This window comes from Crocuta crocuta, unplaced genomic scaffold (genome assembly GCF_008692635.1).
Source record: "Crocuta crocuta isolate KB4526 unplaced genomic scaffold, BGI_CrCroc_1.0 scaffold163, whole genome shotgun sequence".
NCBI lineage: Eukaryota > Metazoa > Chordata > Mammalia > Carnivora > Hyaenidae > Crocuta > Crocuta crocuta.
Genome location: NW_027529533.1, coordinates 2,874,261 through 2,895,745, shown reverse-complemented (window position 1 = coordinate 2,895,745; position 21,485 = coordinate 2,874,261). Strand labels below are relative to the sequence as shown.

General features: G+C 39.2%; 1 protein-coding gene across 1 annotated transcript in view; it reads right to left on the bottom strand.

Moving 5' to 3' along the window:
* The window catches only part of LOC144229229 (uncharacterized), a 360,150-nt gene that overhangs the window by 13,172 nt on the left and 325,493 nt on the right, over window positions 1-21,485 (bottom strand). The window contains exon 3 of the transcript XR_013334410.1: window positions 14,493-14,615. The gene's annotated coding sequence lies outside the window, so the exon portion shown is untranslated. The remainder of the gene's footprint in view (window positions 1-14,492; window positions 14,616-21,485) is intronic.

Here is a 21,485-nt window from a genome sequence, read left to right as displayed (position 1 = left end):
GCTCAGGACCCCTATCAATCAGAAGGCAATTTAGTAGATTACCCTGGTTAGACATGCTGAGTCAACAAGCAGGGGCAACTCTGCAACCAGCCAAATATCTTCAGAATAGAATGACAGCACCTGAAGCAATATCCAAGTGACAGCCATTCTCAAATTGCCTAAGAAGGTGAGAGGAGATTCTAAGGTTCACAGGTGGGACTTCCCTGTAGCCTTCAACACAGCCTACAGGGCATCTAATGAACTGATCACACATTACTTCACCAGCTTCAAGACACCCAGTCACTTCCCTAGGACCCTGTCTTATGAAATGAATGAGGTTCCTCTCACACTGTGATACTATCATCCATCATCACTCTCTATACCTGAACAATGTTTCCCTACTAAAATTCACCAAATTCACACTTTTCCTTTAGAATTCAGCTGGAGTATTCTCAGCTTGCATGTTACCTCTACCCTAGCACTGAACACATCCTATTGTGATTGCAGGTTTGCATTTTCATCTTGCCCACTAGAATTTAAGACCTCGAGGCAGTGTGGGTATACAGGAAGCTCTCAAAAAGTTGTTCTGATATAATGGATATTGCTATTCTTAGTGGAAACCTTACTGTACTTTTTACCTATTACATTTCAATTACATTTCAATACAAAGTATTACCGGTTTATATGAAAACTATTAACTTTATAATATATTCCTATCTTGTTTCTAACCAGTTTACTGGATTTACTTCCCAGTCATAATAGTTCCAACTGGTTCTCTTAGGTTTTTTTCTTTTTTTGACTAAAATTCACATCCTCTGGATATATTTTAATCTTTCATTTATAAATATTTCTATTTTTTATTTCTATTTTATAATCCATTGTGTAGTCCAAAAACTCAAGAATATGGTCAAATAATAATGGTGATTTTAGAGTACTCTTTTATTTCTGATTTTAGATCACTCATATTTTCCCATTAAATGTGATGTTGGCTATTAGTCTTAAGCCATTAATTCAATTAAAAAACAACATTTCTCAAAGTAAAAAGCCAAAGCCAATCTCCGTAGAACAAAATTAAAATAAATAGATAGGCAAGGTAAATCAAGCAAATGCAAATAAAGAATGTAAAGGGATAAAATTAGTATCAGACAAAGTGGACAATGAAGCATTTCATTTGTACATTTTTCTTGCACGTGGGATATAGAGTTCTAGTTTTTTAGCAGCAACTGCTAGAGAAAGGATTTTGAGGTTTGGGGTTAATCGCTTCTAAAAAAAACATGATAGTAGACTGTTTAGAAAGAAAAAAGAAGGATTCAGTTTGGGATTCTTAAATAAAGCACAACTTAAATTTTCATTTACACTGTCCAGGATCTTATTTTAAAATCTGGTCTTTGTTTTATATGATTAAATAGTTTATTTTCACAGAGGATATGTTACACACACAAAAAGATTAAGCTGATTTCTCTAGGAATTGAAGATGATGACATCTAAGCTGGGCTTCAAGGTCATGAGTTTCTGAATGTGAAAGATTTTTACGGGAGCACTGCTCTCTTCCCCTTAAGTAGATGTTTTGAAGGCCATCTGTGTTTTATTCTTTGTATGACAAGGCCGGGCACAGAGGGAGTCTTGAGATGTATTAGCAATTCCTTCTTCTCTTGCTTTAACCTCCTATGTTCCATACCCAAGAAGGAGAGAGGAAGTTAAAGATAAAGATGATCTGGCTCTATTTACAATTGTTACTTATTCTATTTCCATATTCAATGCTGATCCTATCCTAGTATAACTCCCCACGTTTGAGTCTAAATTTTGATTCATCTCTTGGTTATCTACAATATGTCTTTGTGTAACTTTATAAGGAAGGATACCTACGTAGTGAGCATATGTATTTAAAATATTTAAGCAAACATTCAAAGACACACACACAAAGGATGAAATATTAAAAGTGAAAATAGAGGAAGTAAAACAATGATGAACATATAAGTTGAAGCTAGCATTGAGATATTTAAATGCATTATATGTACACTTTTTATCTGTAGTAATTAAAATTCAGCTGATGTGCCAGAGAATAAAATAGCGATGGATTTATGAGACTGAAAATTATTTCCCTGCAACATAAAATTTCAGACAGTTAGGGTGGGTCTGCCCTACCCAGTCTTCAGAAACCCAAGCTGCTTTGTCTATCTTGTGGTTCTGCTGCCCTTACCACATCGTCCACATTCACATGGTTCAAGATGGCTGGCTCTTCATGCACCTGGCCTCCAATTGCACCCCTCAAGCTCAGTCTATCTCATTGGCCAGAATGTATTCACATGGCTACACCTACTTGTGAGGAAGACTAGGAAACATAACCTTTACCTAGGCAGTCATGTACTCAGCTAAAACTTCTATCACTGCATAAAAAGTGAAGGGGAAAGCAGATATAATGGACAACTAGCAGTTTTTTCCTTTTCATTAAGGCCTTATTGTTTGGCCTCAAATATATTTGACTCTTAATATCCTTACAATCAACATAAAAACCACTATGGTTGTATGGTGAATATAAGATTTTAAAAAATGACAATTTGGGGGGCACCTGGATGGCTCAGTTGGTTAAGCGTCCGACTTCGGCTCAGGTCATGGTCTCACGGTTCATGGGTTCAAGCCCTGCATCGGGTTCTGTGCTGACAGCTCAGAACTCAGAGCCTGGAGCCTGCTTTAGAGTCTGTGTCTCCCTCTCTTTCTGCCCCTCCCCCATTCATGCTCTGTCTCTCTCTGTCTCAAAATTAAATAAAACCAAAAAAAATTTTTTTTTAAATGATAATTTTCTTAAGAGCACAAAAATGTTTTTCCTACTAGAGTTTGTCCAAAGCACTATATGTTCTGAAACTTTGAATATCAGAGAAAGTCTTCCAGTTTCCCTTATCTCTGAACTCCAACATGGAGAGACACAATTCTGATGCCACATTTTGATCTTCAAAATGAATATCATCACATTATATTTGGTGTTCTGGGAAAAAATATGTGATGCCAAACCCATTTTTATTCCTTTGGTTTATGTGCTTAGATATGTGAAGAAAATTGTTTTCTTTTTACTGGCATAAATCTAAATACGGCTTTCTTTTCTTTAAATATGCACATATTATGTTAAAACTTGATTTCCAAACTCAGCTCTTCTAATCCATATGATTCTTCTATTTCTTTGATTATTTGCTCCATTTTAATTTATCTGTATTATTCTTCAAGAATACCTATTTATGTATATATTATGTATTGAATTTCCATACTTGTTTTTTTTCTCATGTATATCTTTTATTATGATGGTATTTCTTCTGTTGGTACCCCATACCAGGGTCACAATTTTTCACTAAATGGACATATTTCTGATACATAGTGCAATGATTATTCATAATTATGCCCCTGTGAATTCCAACTTTTAACATTAAAAGGAACTAGCTTTACTTCATGTAATATTATCTGGCATAAATTTTATTTTGTCTGATATTAAAATCACAATCTCTGCTTTTGTCTTCATTTGTATAACAGTTTTATGTTTTCTTTAACCTCTTTCTTAGGGTGGGGGATAGGTTCTCATTCCTTTTTCTTTTTGGAAGTGCCACCAAAGTGTTAATTAATTGCTAGTTTTTTCACTCCTCTGTTGTTAGAGGCAATCAACCAAGCCCCCAATCGAGTAGTACATGTTTGGCACTTACTATGTCTCAGGGACTGTGCTAAGAATTTGTCACTCAGTACGGAATGAGAAAAACGTGATCCTGGCTTCCGTGGAATTTACTATCCGGCAGCAAGCAGGGAAGCATAGTATGTTTGCTACTGGAGCTCAGGGAGCAAAGGGACTTGATCTACGCTAAATGGTGGGAAAACATCTCAAGAGGTAGCACGCAGACTGAGACTTAAACACTGAAGAGGACTTAAAAAAAAAAAAAAAACACTGAAGAGGACTTAACAGTTAAGGTGCAAGCCTGGGACAAAGGATGGAGAGTGGCGAAGAGAGAACAAGAGGTGGCTCCATTAAGAGACTCATGTACAGGGGCGCCTGGGTGGCTTAGTCGGTTAAGCGTCCGACTTTCGCTTAGGTCATGATCTCGCGGTTCGTGGGTTCGATCACCGCGTCGGGCTCTGTGCTGACTGCCAGCTCAGAGCCTGGAGCCTGTTTCAGTCTGTGACTCTCTCTCTCTGACCCTCCCCTGCTCACGCTCTCTCTCTCTCTCTCCTAGAAATAAAGAAAAACATTTAAAAAAAAAAGAGAGAGAGAGAGAGACTCACGTACAGAAGAAGCTGGCAGTGAGGGGAAACAGCACAGCATCCTCAAGGCTCTTCTCCCAGATGGCTGGAGCTTGAGATGTGAAAGGACAAGTGGAGCAAATTTTATGAGTGATCACCTGTGCCTCCAATCGGGGGGCGGGGAGAGCAGCTAGCTTTATGATGTGAGAGCTAACGGCTTTTAAGCCCTCCGACCCTGAGATTTTATAACATGATCCCAACTGAGTTAAATCATCCAGTCCAATGGAGGAAGGCTGGGCCACCACCCAGAATTTGCCTCAAGTATAAGTCAGTACCTTACCTGAGAGAAAGATATCACAACAGTTACCTGGGAAAGTCTGTAGCCAAAAATCATCCAACACAAATGAATTTTAGTCTATAGATGCTCAATAAATACTACTTGGTTGATTTGTCTCCATATAAATAGAGAAGAAAAGACTAGCAATGAAAATATACATACGGGGTAAAATTTAATTTCCAGACTGAGATCTTTAATTTTAATATGAAAATAAATGTTGTTACAAGCGTAATATATGCACATCTTACAAAGGATTAAGAGAAGCTGTACTCCTTTAACAATCACAGAAGTTTGTCTTCAGTGGCTCACAAGGATCATTGGGGAGAGAAAAGAACGATGGTCAAATGTCAGTGCTTCCATTCTAAACATGAGCTGAGGGTGCAATTGTGTGATTCATTACAAGTAAAACCAAAGACATTGTGACTGAACAAAACACATGAATATCACACTAATCCTCCATGTGTCATGACTTACTATGGGATGCTTGTTGCCCCATTTAACCTCACTGTGTCTCCATTCCCCAATCTGTAACACAGGGTTAATAATTTTAACCTTCTTCTCAGAGATAGTAGGTAGATTAGCTATAATAACAATAAAATGATTAAAAACACAAATCATGAGAATGTTTTAGCAAGAGCAATAATCTCTCATAGTAAGAAATGTGAATTTATTCTTCTCTAGAATTGGTCCAAATGCTTCAATGCTAATAATTTATAAGAATAAAAAATACATAGTGACCTTCTCTTTCAGTGACTGAAAACTCTCTCTGAACTGAATCTCTTTTTTTTTTTTTTAAATAAAAACTGAACTTTTTTTTAGGTGTAAAAAAATGACTTTGATCCTATCTCAGCCAAGTAATTCAACGGATGGCAACTCAGCCAAGAAGATTTAAGAGCACTGTCCCCAACTTACAAGACTCCACTGAGAAATACTCATTTAGCAGTTTGAGAGTTACCTTGACCAAGCATTTATGCCAGAAACAACAAGGGCATAAAGATAAAACAGTTTTAGCCCACTAATCAAAATAAACTTATCCTAGACAAATTTTACCGAATAAATGCAGGACTAGCCAATTCAATTGTCTACCCAAGCTTCACAGTTACAAGAACATAAATATCACATACTTAATGCTAGTCCTGAAACAACTAAGCTTCTTGTTTCTCCATAAATTGGAATTACAGGAAAACACTGAAGTTCACTGTCAAGTACTTGTCATAACAGTTACTAAACAGTCCATCTGCATTTATACTTTATGGGAATGTTCACATATTTATAACATCCAGAATGCTGAATTCTGGTACAGAGAACAAGTTAGGCAAACATTAAGGGAATCTAAATCTCCACAATACATATCAGTGTTAAATCCTGGCTGACTACAATTTATTAACACCCACAGAGAGATTACTTCTGTTGAAGTTAAACAGCCTGAAAAAAAAAATGGATTTTCTATAATCCAGCTACCCAGTTTCCCTTCAATTTCTGAAAGATTACAACCTCCATTTTGTGACATGACCACATTTCTTTCACCGGAGGGCAAAAGATAAGTTATATTGTAAATAATGGGATGGGATCTCAGGACAGGAGGATTATAAATCCCACCTCCAGAAGAGTTTTAAACCCTCCCATTTTATGAGGGAAGCAAATATGCAAAAGATGTCCACATAGCTAGGTAGCCAAGCTACTGGCATAAAGTAGGTCAGAAATTTCCCAAAATAGCAGCAAGTTAAACAATGTTTCTTAGATCACAAAATTACACTCCTTTCTATCGCACTCCCTTCGAAGTCACAAAGGAGAACTACCCAATGATAGTAATGAAGTACTTCCTTCTGGAGATAATCTAACCTACTTTGATGAAGATTTTTCCAGTGAGAACTTGAAATCTGTTAAAGGAAATAGAAAGCAAATTAAAAAGCGCAGCGTTTCTAATATTGGATTATTATCAAGTTGTTAACAAAAGTATAACATTGACCACTTTTAAAGTTTTTATCCTCAAAAATATGCTAAAATGGGCCTTTTAAGTTATGAAGTGGTGGGTTATAGTACCATAAAATGCCAGTTACTCTATCTAGGTACAATCATTGTTTCTAGAACACCTAGAGTTAAGTGGAGGGAAAGTTTGAAGTAGAATAGCATTAAACATGAAATAAAATTATATTATTATTCACACTAGATATCCAAGAATAATGAAAATTTAAAGAGAAAAGGAAAGGTTTGGATTAGTTTGAACTATTCATAAAATTTAAGGAAGTAAAATAATTCTTTTTAATAAAAATAGAGCAACCTTTCCACTGGTACTCAAACAATACCAGATGGTCTTCATTGGTACAAACCTATCTTCTACATACATTTCAGAGAGGAATTTTTATATTCACTGGGCCAATTTAAAATATAGGAATGACTATATTTAGTCAAAGCAGAAAGCAGATTGGAGAAATTTCCTGGCCCAATATTAAAAATGAAATTAGTATAATATTAGACTGTCTCTAAGCTTTAGACTTCCTAGTCTGTCTTCAGAATACCTAACCAGTGTTCCTTCTGAGTTTCTTTGCTGTAAGACTTACCAGAAAAATGTATCCAGATGAAGAATATTTTAATTTTATTAGGGGAATGTTTGACGGTAGTTTTCTACTACATAACATAAGTGTAAAAGTGTGTTAGCAAATATGATGGAAATGCTAATTAGAACACTAAGGCAATTTATTCAATGCAAAATGAACATAAAAATAAACATTATGGGTGCTGGAACACGGAAGTTCTTAAATGGCTTTGCACATTTGGAAAGAAATGTGAAATGTGTGTTATTTCCTTGATTTTTAACTACACGAGTAGCATTCTTAATTTGGATAAAAATCTTAATTAATTGACTTCCAATGAATAATCAAAAACCACCAGAAATACTGAATAAGAAGCAGTCTCATAATAAAAGTTTTCTAATTTCTATTCTCAATGTCTAATATACATAGGAAGAGATGCTACCCACAAAAACCAGAATTGGAGAATCCCTCTGTCCTGTCCAATGTAAATGATTAAATTTCCAGGTTCGGCAGTCTGTGTGGTAGAAGCTGACAAAAAGGGACCCCCTGATCTCTCCCCATGTACAGATTCAGCAGAATCTAAAAATTAGACTTTCAAAAGGAAACAGAAATTGCTTTGTTCTTAATACATTAAGATGAAAAATAAATTCTGCCAGAGGAAGGATTAGTATAAATTTTAAAGTTCTAGTTCCACAAAGTTTTATTACAGATGCTGCTTCTTTCACTATTGCAACTAAAAGAGTTCATAAAAGACTTTAATCTTAACTTTGAGTGTTTTCACTGGATAGCTGTGGGTCAGTGTGATTACTACAGAGGTTATAATTATGATTCCAAAATTCACTCAAATGTTTCCATAAGCTATTGTTTAAGGATATAGTCATCACAGTCATATATTTGGGTCAGTGAAATCCAAAAAGGAAACATACTCTCCCACCTCCCTCCTTTGAACAAGTTCACACCCTTCTATAACACAAAATTTATCAATAGAACCCACTGAATTTTTCCTTTTTTTTTCATATATATGTGGGGTTTTTTAAAGTACCAATGCAAGTTAACATTCTGCTTTCTTCCTTTAGTACATATTTATGGAATAAGACCTTTTCATTATGAGCGTTTATCATCTCATTATTATATTGCCAGTTGCTACGGCTATATGTCAATTACCTCCTGCCTGCAAGGAAATGTACTAGAGGTAATTCACTATTACAGTTCTACTCATTGGCCAATTCCTTTCTCCCACATTTATATCATCACCCACCTATCAGAACCACTTGGAATGTTGACAGAGAAGCCAAGCCCTTCACTCCTCTAGATTTGCAAATATGTTCATAAACAAGAGATCTCGTAATAATAGCAATGTCCACTTCTTGAGCACTTCAACGGTCAATTCACTGACCTTCTCTGCTCCTCTGTCTTCATGGCTGATCTCTATAACTGTGTCACTCAGGCTCTGAGCCTTTGGTTTTTGGTTCAACTTGGCCCCCATAAAAGCCATCCACAGATCAGAGGCAGAAGGAGAGATAGGGGATTTCTTCTCTGTTCCCCTCCTGCCTCAGTGTAAGATTCTGCCAGTGGCTACCTTATTCCAGGGCCACAGCTTTCTTCCACAGTCCATACTCTCACCAGGTTCTGGTAATGACATCCTAAGCTGCTAGTCTCTGACTTTTTCATCATCCCTCCTTTGCCCCCTCTACCCTGCCCACACCTCTATCTATTCATTTGAACCATTTGTGGTAGGCATACCACATGAGATGGCCTTCTCATGTGCTCCTCCACTTGGGTATGGGTGAGTCTAGCCTAAACAGAGCGCCCTTTAAACAGAGGGTTTAGGGGTCAGAGACAAAAGAAGTCAGAAGGATTCAAAGCTGCAGCAGATACTCTTCTGAAGTTCCCCTAGAGAGCAAACTGCCATATTGTAGAGAAGGTCACATGGCAGGAAATGGCAGACAGCGTTGGGAAGCTGAGAGTGACCCCAGCTAACAGCCAACAAGAAAATGGGGACTTCAGTCCTACAACCACAACTGGAAGAAGCTTGGAGAAGGATTCCAAGTTCCAGATGGCCAACACCATAATTCCAGTTTTGCGAAACCCTGAGCAGTAGACCTCGATAACTCATACATAGATGTCTATCTTACAGAAAATGTAAGATAATTGGGTATTTATACCATTATCACACAAATATGTTACACTGGTTTACTAAATAGAAATGCTAATACTTTGCTTTAACAGTTGGTGTAATTTCAACTTAAAAGAAATATATACTTTTTCTTTTTTATACCCTTTCTCATTCCAGAAAAGACTTCAGGTAGCTAACACAGCTATCCGTAGAGTGTATAGTTCAAACTTTTTAAAAGCTACCCACTTCTTTAACTTTGTCTGCATTAATGAGTTTGTATTGTCTTAAAAACTGATTTCTTAACTTCGTTTGAATGCATTATGACTCTAACTATTAAAAATCTTTGTCTTCCTTGGGCATCTCGAGAACTTGCAAGTTGTACAGTTCTGCTTCAGTATCCTTTCTTACCTCCTATTCCTGTCACTGTTTCAAAATTAGGTGAATGGTTGGCTAACTCCTTTCATAAATCAAATAACAATCTTCCTGTGGTTTCAATGGAGGAAGTCAAGCTTCAGAAACCAGCACAGATACTTACAGTAGCACTGTTCCGGGGACCCCGGAGAATGAAAGACTGCATGAAATTGGTCTGTAGAAGTCACAGCCTCGCTCAACATAATCACAAGCTACACTGCAGTTGCAAACAATAGAGGTTTGAGTTCTAAATCAGTCTTTTAATGATCAGAGCTGTCCCTCCTTATCATTCTTGATCTTTTCTGCTCCAGCAGAATCCCAGTCGCTATTGCTATTTCTTCAAAGTTCTCAAATTCTTACCCTCAGAGCTTTTCTAGACAACAGGAAGCAATGAACGTTTTTGAATGTTGACATAAGGGAAGGCTTCTCTCTGCAGTGTGTTCAACTTCTCCAAGTTGAACTCTCTCTCCAAGTCTCTCAAATCTTCCTCCATAAAAATTTAAACATCTTTAAGTTTCTCTAATTAAAAAAAAGAAATCCTCCCTCACACTCCTATAGACCTTTATCTCATATTCATTTCTCAGGTAAATTTCTAGAGTTACCAATATTTGCTTTATACCTTTCCTCTTGACCCATTAATTTAGGCTCCTGCGTCCATTGCCTTACTGAAACAACACTTGCTTGTTGATCTTTACATTGTTAAATCCAAAGGCTGTTTCTCAGTCTTCACTTACTTACTATCTCATAAATATTCTTCTCGAAATCTCTCTTCCCTTGTCCTCTACCTATGTGCAAATACACATACATATATTTGATAGAGAACATGCACTGTCCTTTTGCTCGAACTTAAAATTCCTAAAACACGGTCTCTGGCATCTCCTTTGGTAAATCTTATTAAAGAACTTCTGCATAAATAATTGTTCATCAAAAGCACTAAAGACCATCTGTTACAAGTGAATATAAAACTGCAAATAAAACATATCCCAGAATAGGAAAGCAAGGAAGGCCAGAAATCTTTATTCTCTGAAATAAGAAAGTTTAAAAGCACCCTAAAAAGAATACTTATTTAAATTCAATTAGGACATTTCTCATATTTAATAAGGTGGTCAAGGTTGACATCAGGCAAACTGACATGTAACTTATTAAACAAATCAGTGAAGGATTATCTACTCACTTGGATTTGGTCTTGATGATAGGAGATAGATTTCATGTAAAACACAGAGCAGGGGAGGAGATCCCTGAAGTAAGAATCTATCAGTTTCCATTGATGCTCAGGACACAAAGCACTCTATTAGTAGGCAGAAATATCCCTGGTGTGTAAAACAACCTACCCTACTGGATCAAATCACTGTAGATGTGCCTTACCATCACCTGATCCCCTTGGTCCAGGATAATCCATTCATTCAACAGCTCTCTGTTAAGTGTTGACTTTGTGGCAGGCCCTGCAGTGCATGAAGTGGGTACCAGGAATAAGATGCTCAAGGGGAGGCCAGTCTATAGAGAGGAGGAGGCTACTACACAGACAATTACAAAGTGGATGGAGCACTCTTTGTTCACTGAGTTCCTTGTTGATGTGTGTGCCCTTTCCTAAGGCCCGAGCAACGTGGCCCCAGTTCTTGAGTCAGGTGTAACTTCTGCCACGAATTAATAAGGCAGTATTCTGGTTCGTCAGTAAGTCTCTGGTGGGTTTATTAGCATGAATCAAGCCCTCTATAGGCAAACATACCCAATTTAAATTCTGTAAAAGCAAAGTTGAGTTCCAGGCCCCAAGCCCATGAAGACTCTGTCTCATGAGGCTCTGTCTGAAGCAGCCAATGGATATCTTTTTGACAACTCTAGATCTAGGGGGGAAAAAACATTTATCAGAAATTCTAGAAGCCAGGACTTCTATTCCACAATAACATCTCCCTAAGTCATGTTCATTATAAATGTACATGGACTTTCAGTTTATTCTATACAAGTGATGCTCGGACTTTGGTGGGGATAGAAATCCCCTGGGGAGATTATTTTAAATGCCAGTTCCTGGGACCCACCCTAAGAGATTCAGATCGAGAGTCTGAGAGAGAGCCCAGAATTATGCTTTTTCTTTTCAAGCACTCAAGGCAATTCTGATGTAGTTGTATCCAAGACTATACCTTAAGAAACATTCTTTCATATTAACAGTAAAAATGGTTTCCATAAATTTAAGGTATATGCATTAATCTGGAAGTATTTTTTTTTAATTTTTTTTAATGTTTTATTTATTTCTAGGAGAGAGAGAGAGAGCATGAGCAGGGGAGGGTCAGAGAGAGAGGGAGTCACAGACTCTGAAACAGGCTCCAGGCTCTGAGCTGGCAGTCAGCACAGAGCCCGACGCGGGGCTCAACCCACGAACTGCGAGATCATGACCTAAGTGAAAGTCGGACACTTAACCGACTAAGCCACCCAGGCGCCCCTCATTAATCTGGAAGTATTAAGTGACCTCCATAATCTTATTTTTAATAGTAATTACAGACTCATTACTATTACAGTTTTAAAATTCCACACACAGCATTGCAGTTTAGGGTCTGCTTAGTCCCACTGCTTTCCCCAGGCCTCCCTTGCCCCTGTCCCCAACCAAGACCAAGACTATCTGGCCTGCCCTGTCCTCTGCATCCTAAGTACACTTAACTCTTCCAAGAACTCTGTCCCAAATAGTTCACACTCATGATGGCTTTTCCTTACCCTGCTTAACTCTGGTCTTCAGCATAGCCATGTAGATTACTCCACATAATACACATTTGCATCAATGTTATTTTATTGTTGTTTTATTTTTGTACCTTACACAGATATTAGAACATGAAATATCATTTGATAGTTTTTAAATCCAAGTGATGGCTAGGCACAAACAGAAGTGAATCCACTGACACTTAGAAGCAGTACATAAGGAGAGGAAGAGAAGTAGATAATAGTAAGTGTCATGCCTAGTGAGGAAGGGCTTCAGCTTTCAAAGAACCCACTTGTTAATATACTTCCAATCTCCTTTTGTATGCTGCATGGTACTTGCTAGCTCAGTAGAGGACATTTCTAGGCATCATGCAAAGATGCCACCCAAGAGCCAACAGTTCAATTTCAACCGAGTTTCCATAGTTGCCAATAGAGTATGGCAGTGACTGGATGTTCACTCCCATAGCCTGAAATAGAACTTTCTTTCACATAGATTTTGTAATTCTGTGGCTGTGAGTTGAACATTTAAAAGTTATTTTTTTTACTCTGTATTGATTCTTAGAAAAAAAAAAAAACAACAACCCTGTCTTAGTAGGGCTTAGTCCTGAGACTCAACATACCCTACTTACTTAGAAAATTAATTTCAGGTCTGGTGCCACCAAGGTTAAGCACTCCATTGAGAAAGAGAGACACTGCAGTTCGCTCTTCTTCCCAGATGTGCCAGCAGAGCGATTCCGGAGGTGGATGCAATGTTAACCCTCAAGTGAACTGGAAAAAAGAGTCTGATGTTTTTACCACTGCCCAGAAGTAATTCAAGAGTAGGAAAAAAAGCCCCAAATTTCTTCTTTGAGATTTTGGATGGGGAAAAAACCTTCCAGATTTAGTAGCCTTGTAGCTCTGAATGAGCCAAATGATTCAAATATTCATTTTGCATCATCCATTAAATTAAAATGATGCTCTTAAGCTTTCAGATACAGTGCCATTCTGTCATCATCATCCACACGTGCTAAGAGGAGAGCAAGACTCCATTTATTTCCAGAGCTTCTTTGAGGAAAGATGCCGCAATGTGTATGGGGTATTTCCTGATGCATCAATTCACAATTGATTGTGACTGTCACAAAAATGTAAAATTTCAATGTAAAATGGAGAGAGATCTTTGCCATAAAATACAGAGGATGATCATTCATCTGAGTGTGTCTCTGCCTTCCCACTTTCAGTAATTTAGTATGCTGGCATGTCTAAACCACATTCCATTTCCATCCAGACCACAATCTGGACCGCATTCGACCAAATACTTTACCCTCTGGCAGCTGTCACACCAGGGAAAACCACGTGGGACTCCGAATAATGGAGACACTGGGTTCATAGCATGGCTTTGTCACTTACCAGCTGGGTGGCCTCAAGCACGTAATTTAAAAACTATCACAGCCTCAGTTTCTCCACATATTAAATCTGGACAATGTTTTAACTCTTTGGTTTGTTAGGGAGTTTTAACTTGGAAAGTATTTGTAGACACACTTCGCACAGATGTTCCTGAGTACAAAAGCTCCATAATTAATCTTCTCAAAAGTCTATGAATAATGGTATCTTTCTTTTTTTTTTCAAGAGAACAAATCTACACCTTTATTTATTTACTTTTCAGTTAGTTTAAATCTTTGAGGGGTACAGCATCACATAGATTCTGTGGCCAGTGGCTTTAGCAGGAAGGTTGTTTCGGAATTTTGCATGAACCATGCCACCGTTTCCATGAGCACAAGTTACTTTTCCCCAAATTACTCTGGTTTTATTCGGTTTGCCACCAGGAGTCACTGTTCTTTGCTTTGTACACATAAGCACATCTCTTGCCTAGATAGAACTCAGTTTCATCTCGGGCATAAGCACCTTCAATTTTAAGAAGAGCTGTGTGCTCCCTCTGGTTCCTGAAACCTCANAAGCACCTTCAATTTTAAGAAGAGCTGTGTGCTCCCTCTGGTTCCTGAGACCTCATTTATAGCCAGCAAAAATGGCTTTGGACCACAATCTTCCAGACATATTTGTCGTTTCAGGAGTCCTGTTCCCAGCAGGCCTCCACAGGTTCAAAGATGGCAGAAAGAGAGCAATAATGGTATCTTTCTAAGTTAGCCTCTATGTTACTCATTCTTNTGCAATGGCAGAATGTTAATAACTAGAGTAAATGGGAAGAAAGAGAAGAAGAAAAGAGTATGTGAAAACTTACGCTTTCCCTAACTTGGATCCGCACTGGCCACCAACTATATCCGTGCCTTAGGAAGTCATTCCAGCTTCTCCGGGTTCCTTTCCCATTTGAGGGTCAGGTTCAGATCTAGATCAGTAAGAGTTTCTGAAATCATGCAAAACATTGCTTTTGTAAGTGAGTTAGTCACTCAACCACTTTGAGTACCCAGTACATGTCACATCGTGGAATCCAGTTGTGGCTGAGACAGAAGTGGCCCCTATTCTCAAGGAGCTTCTGCTTTATGTCTATGTCTGCTCTTTAGATAGTCAGGCTTAATTCTGAAAACTCTTATTTTTTCCAGGATAATGACCATTGGACATACCTATGTTGCCACTATGAAGCCTCTTTATTACACAATCTTTGATGAGCATATCATTGTTACAGGTAAAATAATATGGGAACAGAAACCTTTAGTTAGTCCATTAAACACACTCATATATGCGGATCAAAGCAGAGAACTGAATGGAATGAGATGAAATCGAAGAAAGTTCTATAATGGGGCTAATGAGATGTCTCAACTCCATCAGTGGGTTATAAATTACTATTTAGTAAACAACAATATGAATAATAGAAACTACAAGTACAAAGACACATACAATGAAATCCACTGAGTGAAGTCCTGTATTTCAGGTTCTCACTGAAAATATTACATGGCTGCAGGTATATAGTAGAGCAAGTGGCAGTGGACACATTGAATAGTGGCCAAAATTACTTACAATCAAGACAAAAAGGGGTACCGGTACCGCATTAACTTTTTCAACCATATACAGATCATTCATCCTACGTTAAAAATAATAATAAACAGGGGCACCTGGATGGCTCAGTCAGTTAAGCATCTGACTTTGGCTCAGGCCATGATCTCTCAGTCCATGAGTTTGAGCCCGTATCAGGCTCTATGCTGACAGTTCAGAGCCTGGAGCCTGCCTCAGACTCTGTGTTTCCCTCTCTCTCTGCTCCTCCCCTACTTGCGCTCTCTTGTTCTCTCTCAAATAAATAAACATTAAAATTTTTTAAATAATAATAAACAAATTCTAATATAATTCATTAGAGAAATTTAAATTCTTTGCATCCCTGCAGGTAACTGGAAATCATCTAAACTGTCTCAGAACCCCATAATTGGAAATCACTATCTGATTATTAGCGCCACGTGAATTACAAGGCTTTGGGAAATATTAATCAAAAAGAGTATGTGTCTCTTAGAGCTTTTCTGGCTAGCACAAAGTACCATGGGAATAATTGGAAAGTATTTGAAACCACTACCCATTACCACAATTCAATAGGAATAAGATGTTAGGACCACAAAGCTGATGTACTCAGATAACAGAACTAAATCTCATTGATAAAGTGCCACAAAGAAATTCCCACCATACCAGGTCAGCACAAAAGCATGCCTCCATTTCTTTAACTATCTGATCACTAAAATCCTCTAAAACCACCAAATAAAATTTTGATAATTCTATTAAATGCTGTAAGAAAAATGAGCATTATTATAAAGCAGATGTTTCTGTTCATAAAAAGAAAGTCCTAGGGAAGTTCTACATGGCACTTAAGGTGCAAGCAGTAGTCGCTAAATCCTCTTCAATCTCGGAGTGTCTTAAAGCTATCATTTCCTACAAATGTATACATTTTGCTGCTTATTGATTTTATCACTTTTTCAGCTGCATCTTTTGGCACATCCGTCTCTCCTACATCTTAGAATATAAATTTATTTATGACACATGCTGGTGATGTGGGAAGGACTTATGGACAATCAAAATCAGAAAGATTCAAATAATGATGTCACTGTGTGCTACTTCATTCATGATGCTTTGGTTTCCCCAATTAATGAAGACCTTGCCAGAATCTTCTGCATAGGCATGTGATGGGAGTAAATGAGATAACCCAAGCCAAGGGCATGGTTAACTATGCCTGGCATGCTAGTTACTATAATTATCATCATTGGTGTTATTGATATGTTGATAATATCTTTACCAATAGTATAACTGATGTGTATGTATCACTGTATGTGTGTATAGAGAGACAGACAGAAAGAGATAGACAGAATTTATGCAGAATGGGTAGGACACTGGGGCCGAAAGATGGTGAATTTTTGAAATAACTAAAGACTGTGTTTCAGACGTAAAATCATTTCAGAATTTCTAAACAATAACTATGTATTCTTGCAGAGCTCCAGTGTGTAGAATTCTACCAATGTACCACAGTGCTCCCCTAGCAGCCCATTACTTCCCCATCAGGCCAATCTAGTTACCCTTCCAGTGCTGGTCACTCTAGTGTCTGTGTGTCCTTCTATGATAGCGCTTTCCACATACTGCTGAAATGACTTCCTCCCACAGAAATCTCCCCCACCCAACCATCACCTCCTGAGAACTGACCTTAGCCCTCTCAAAGTCCCACAGCCCTAACACAGGGCCTTGCTCCAAGCTTAAGGAAGGAGGAAAGGAAAGAGAAAAGACAGCAGGGAACAGAAGAAAGGAACAAATAAAAGAGATAGAAAGAAAAGAGGTGGAATGTGCACAATCGAATCTCCATTAAACAGTTCTAAGTTCTCTTCTCAGATGATTTTGGGTTTGATTTCAAGACCTTCCTCTGGAATTCGTTAGCTTTTTCTTCTGGTCTGAGTCTGCATTCTCAGAGAAAGTACCACCAGCCCAAAAAGTGAGACCCATGAAGCCATAAGAAAAAAATGGTGACAAAGAAAAGCCTACATTTAAATATCCAGATCTTATCCCTCTACAAACAGCAATAATTTAACAAATTATAAATCCCAAACATTTTAAGTAACTCTGATGATCTTTTTTGATAAATTCCATCATTGTTTGCTACTTACACTAACCCAGGTCACTTTATTCATTTGACAAAGATTTACTAAACACCTTCTATGTGCCACAGAATGCTATGTGCCAAGCATTCTGCTGTGGGCTGGAGCCTGCCTTCGTGAAGCTTACATTCTTAAAGGCAGAGACAGACCCAAAAAATCAATAAGTAAATTATTAGCTGACAGATAGGTGGGAAAGACAGAGGGATGGGGAAATCAGAGTGCCTGGTTCCATTTTAAATAGGCTGGTCAGGTTAGGTGACCGAGATGGTGACACTTGAACAGAGTAGCCAGGCAGTTTTCAGGAAGCATTCCACACAGAAGGGAAAGCTGATGTAGACGGGCCTGCACCCTTGAAGGGCAGCAAGAAGTGTAGACAAAGCACAGTGTGCTGGAAGGAGTGGGAGAGGGGTGATGAAGTCAGGGAGGCTATGGGACTCGCAGATCATGCACGGCCTTGTAGCCACTGCAAAGGCTATGACTTTCCTGTGAGTCACATGGTGACACCTTATAGAGTTTGCCTTGACTTACCTTTCTCTTCCCGCAAAGCAGCTTCCTAGAGTTGCCATCCCATCCCTCACTGGATGGTTAGGGGCTTTTGCAGTTAACCCACCTGCTTGTGGTTTTTTTAAAGCTTTAACTACCAAGGGAAAAGTCAGTTTGATATCAAGTCAAATCAGTTTGATTCCTGTCCTAGGTCCCATACATTAAGATCCTAGCCTGATTTGAGTAAGGAATCCAAAAAGTCAAGGTACTTTCTCACCCAGACCTGCCTCCCTCCTTCTAGACAACACTGTAGAACTCCAGGAACTTTCTGCCCAAGCAGGTGACTCTCACCCCAGGTCCTGTGCAGCCCCCTTCTCCTGGTTCACTTTCCCTAGCCAGGCCATGCTCCCTTGTTGTGGAAACCCGTAGGTGAAGGCCTGGTGGCTTCTGTTTACAGAAAGGGTAGATCTTAGTCTTTCTGTCTAGGGTAGGGGGCCATATGCATCACCCGGAGGTGCTCTGAGATGTGGGTGGGCTAGAGGGGGCAGGCTGGGACCAACACCTTATCCACACCCAGCTTCAGTCCTTCAACTTCCCGGTGGACTAGGTATCAAAGCCTTCAAATGATCAACTGGAATGATCAACCTTTCTGCCAAAAGCAAGTGAGAACTCTCATCTCCACCTGGTTCTAACTGCGACAAGAAGCCGTTTTGCCCTGCAGGTCTCCTGTCCCAGCTCCCCTGCCTTATTCACTTTATCAAAATGGATTTCCAGATCAGGAGGAGGTATGAATTCCCGTTGTTGCCTGAGCACATTTCTCTCTTGTCCCCTTGTTCCCAGGCTGCCAGCTCTCTATGAGATAAGAGTCACCCAATCACCCAGAGGTTCTCTTTTCAGCCACAGGTCATCCAACATACCATGGAAATTGATTATTCTGCTCACTTCAGCTGGGAGGCAATAACTGTCCGTCAAAATGGCTATTGCCCGCAGCAATCACTTTCTTAAAGGGACTAAGCACTTGTGAACAATTTTAACTTGAACATATTTTCAACAGTTAAATAGTAGCTTTCTCCATACAAGTACTTCTTTATAGAAGTGCTTTCAAATCTATTATCTCCTTTTATTATCTTAACATCTCTGTGAAGCAGGTAAAGTAGTTGAAGGAAAAGAATCCTCCCAGGAACAGAATGAAGGATTTGACCGTGACCCCTTACAAAGTTACTGTTCCTGCCAAGAGTAAATTTTGGCTTAGACCTCATCCTCATAACCTTTCCAGTGCACCATGCAGACCGTGACCCTGAATCTGCCTTCTAAATCCTTCCCTCCCTACCCAAACATCTTCCATTTCTTTGGCCAATCCCACGTCTCACGTGATAGCTCTCCTTTGCTGGACCTGCCACATCAGTGTTAGTTACTTTAGAATGAAATAACTGTAAAAGGCTACCTGTTTTCCAGTGGAACACCATGTCCCTGCTCCAGGCACCCTGTGGGGAACACCAAACAGTGCACATCCTTGCCGCCATGGGACTTACTTCTAGAGCCGAGGAAAGGTCGATAAACTGGAACGCACATGACAAACAAGAGGGCTCTGCCTGTGCCCTCACACTATTCTGTGTATGTCAGCCCATAGTTGCCTTCTGGAAGCACCTGTGCCTTCCAGCTGAGACTTGTTCTGCCTTGCCTAGTCCTCACGCAGGACCCAAGCTCTGGGGACTTGATCGCATCGGCAACAGCCCTCAACCAATGACAGGTGACAATTAGTGAATAATCACACCAGCTTCCTCACCTCTCAGGTGAGACAGCTTTGAGGCACATTCTTCTATACTGTCACTTAGGTTCCCCATGGCCATGAGCCACAACTCCGTATAGCTGTCACCAGCTCATTAAAGTATCCTTTTTTGAAAGGTCATTCTGGCTGCTGTTAGATCCCAGGTCTTCCATCCCAACACCATACAGGACACAGAACCAGCCCCTTGAGATGGCAGAGTTGGAAAGCATCAGAAATATAGTGAGAGTAAACTTCAGCAAAAAATTTTAAAAATGATTCAAGGAGCATCTGGGTGGCTCAGTCGGTTAAGCATCTGACTTTGACTGAGGTTATGATCTCTCAGTCGGTGAGTTTGAGCCCCGTATCAGGCTCTGTGCTGACAGCTCAGAGCTCGGAGCCTGCTTTGGATTCTGTGTCTCCCTCTCTCTCTGCCCCTCCCCTGCTTGCATTCTGTCTCTCTCCCAAAAATAAATAGACATTAAAAAATTTTTGTTAATGATTCAAGAATTTTTAGGGGCACATGGGTGGCTCAGTCGGCTAAGCGTCCAACTTTGGCTTAAGTCATGATCTCATGGTTTGTGAGTTAGAGCCCCGCGTGGGGCTCTGTGCGACAGCTCAGAGCCTGGAGCCTGCTTCAGATTCTGTGTCTCATTCTCTCTCTGTCCCTCCCCCACTTGTGCTCTGTCTCTTAAAAATAAATGATTGTAAAAAAAATTTTTTTTTAATTTTCTTATAGCTAACAGAGAATTTCCCAAATCCGTAGCCCCCCCACCCCCACACCACCACCACCAAAAATCCATCATCAAGCGCTTTGTGAAGAAAGTCATGGGAAGTACTACTGTGGCATTATTGCCCCCAAACACGCTTCAAGCAGTAATGTGCTCAAGTGCTGCATCACATACATAAAAGTGCAGAGAATTCTGTCACTTTCCCAACAAGTCATTTTGAATTAAAAAGAAAAATATCTTTTGCTAATAGGAGAGAAATGAAGGTCAACATGTCTGACCATCTGGCCCCAAATTTCAAAAGATCACTGCTTTTAAGTACTCCCTGCTCTTAATGGTGCTGTGCTAATGCATATTCCTCCTGAGAGGAACTACTTTGCCATTTTGTTATTTAATGCCAATGCCGCGGAGGCAAAGGTTAGAGTCTTGCACCTTTTAGGGCACAAAGATGAGGCTAGTTAGGCTGATGCTTGACAAGCAGTCAGAATAAATTAGTTTCCCCTCTCCGAAATGTTCCTTTGTCAGCTTTGGGGGGGGAGGGGGGTCAGTCACTTCTTTAGCTCAGCTAATGTTGCCGAGAGCAGAATATCAGATGAGATGCAGAGAAGTTTACTTCAAAATCACTGCTTAGAGCTAAAGCATCTTGGTGTCTATGCCCACTGTGCCTGCTCGTCCATCACCCTGCCCTCAAAGGTTGATTCCATTACTCGCCACTATTCCCTCAGGAGTGAGATACTGGGAGGCAGATTATTTCTGTGGAAGAACATGTTACTACATTTTTTAATCCATGTACTTCCTAAAATAATTACATAGGGAAAACGTCTCAAAACTAAGCAAACAAAACCAATCTCCCACATTTTTTAAAAAGGAGATTTTGCTTTAAAAAGAATGGTAAACTGTAGTTTTGTTCAACTCCGGATATTTTCAGGAAATTTTATATCACAGAAGAATCACTTCTTGGTTGATTCTTTTTTTTTTTTTTTTTTTTTTTTTTTTCTTTTTTCTTTTGCGAGAGAGNTTTTTTTTTTTTTTTTTTTTTTTTTGCAATTGCAGCTCTCATGGCATTGTCGTCTGACATTTGAGCGTGGTATCATTAGGTAGTAACAGAAAGTCTCCCTGAAATCTAAAAAGCAGTATGTTTTGGTGAGTCAAGATAGCATGTCTCTGATTCCATGCCCAAG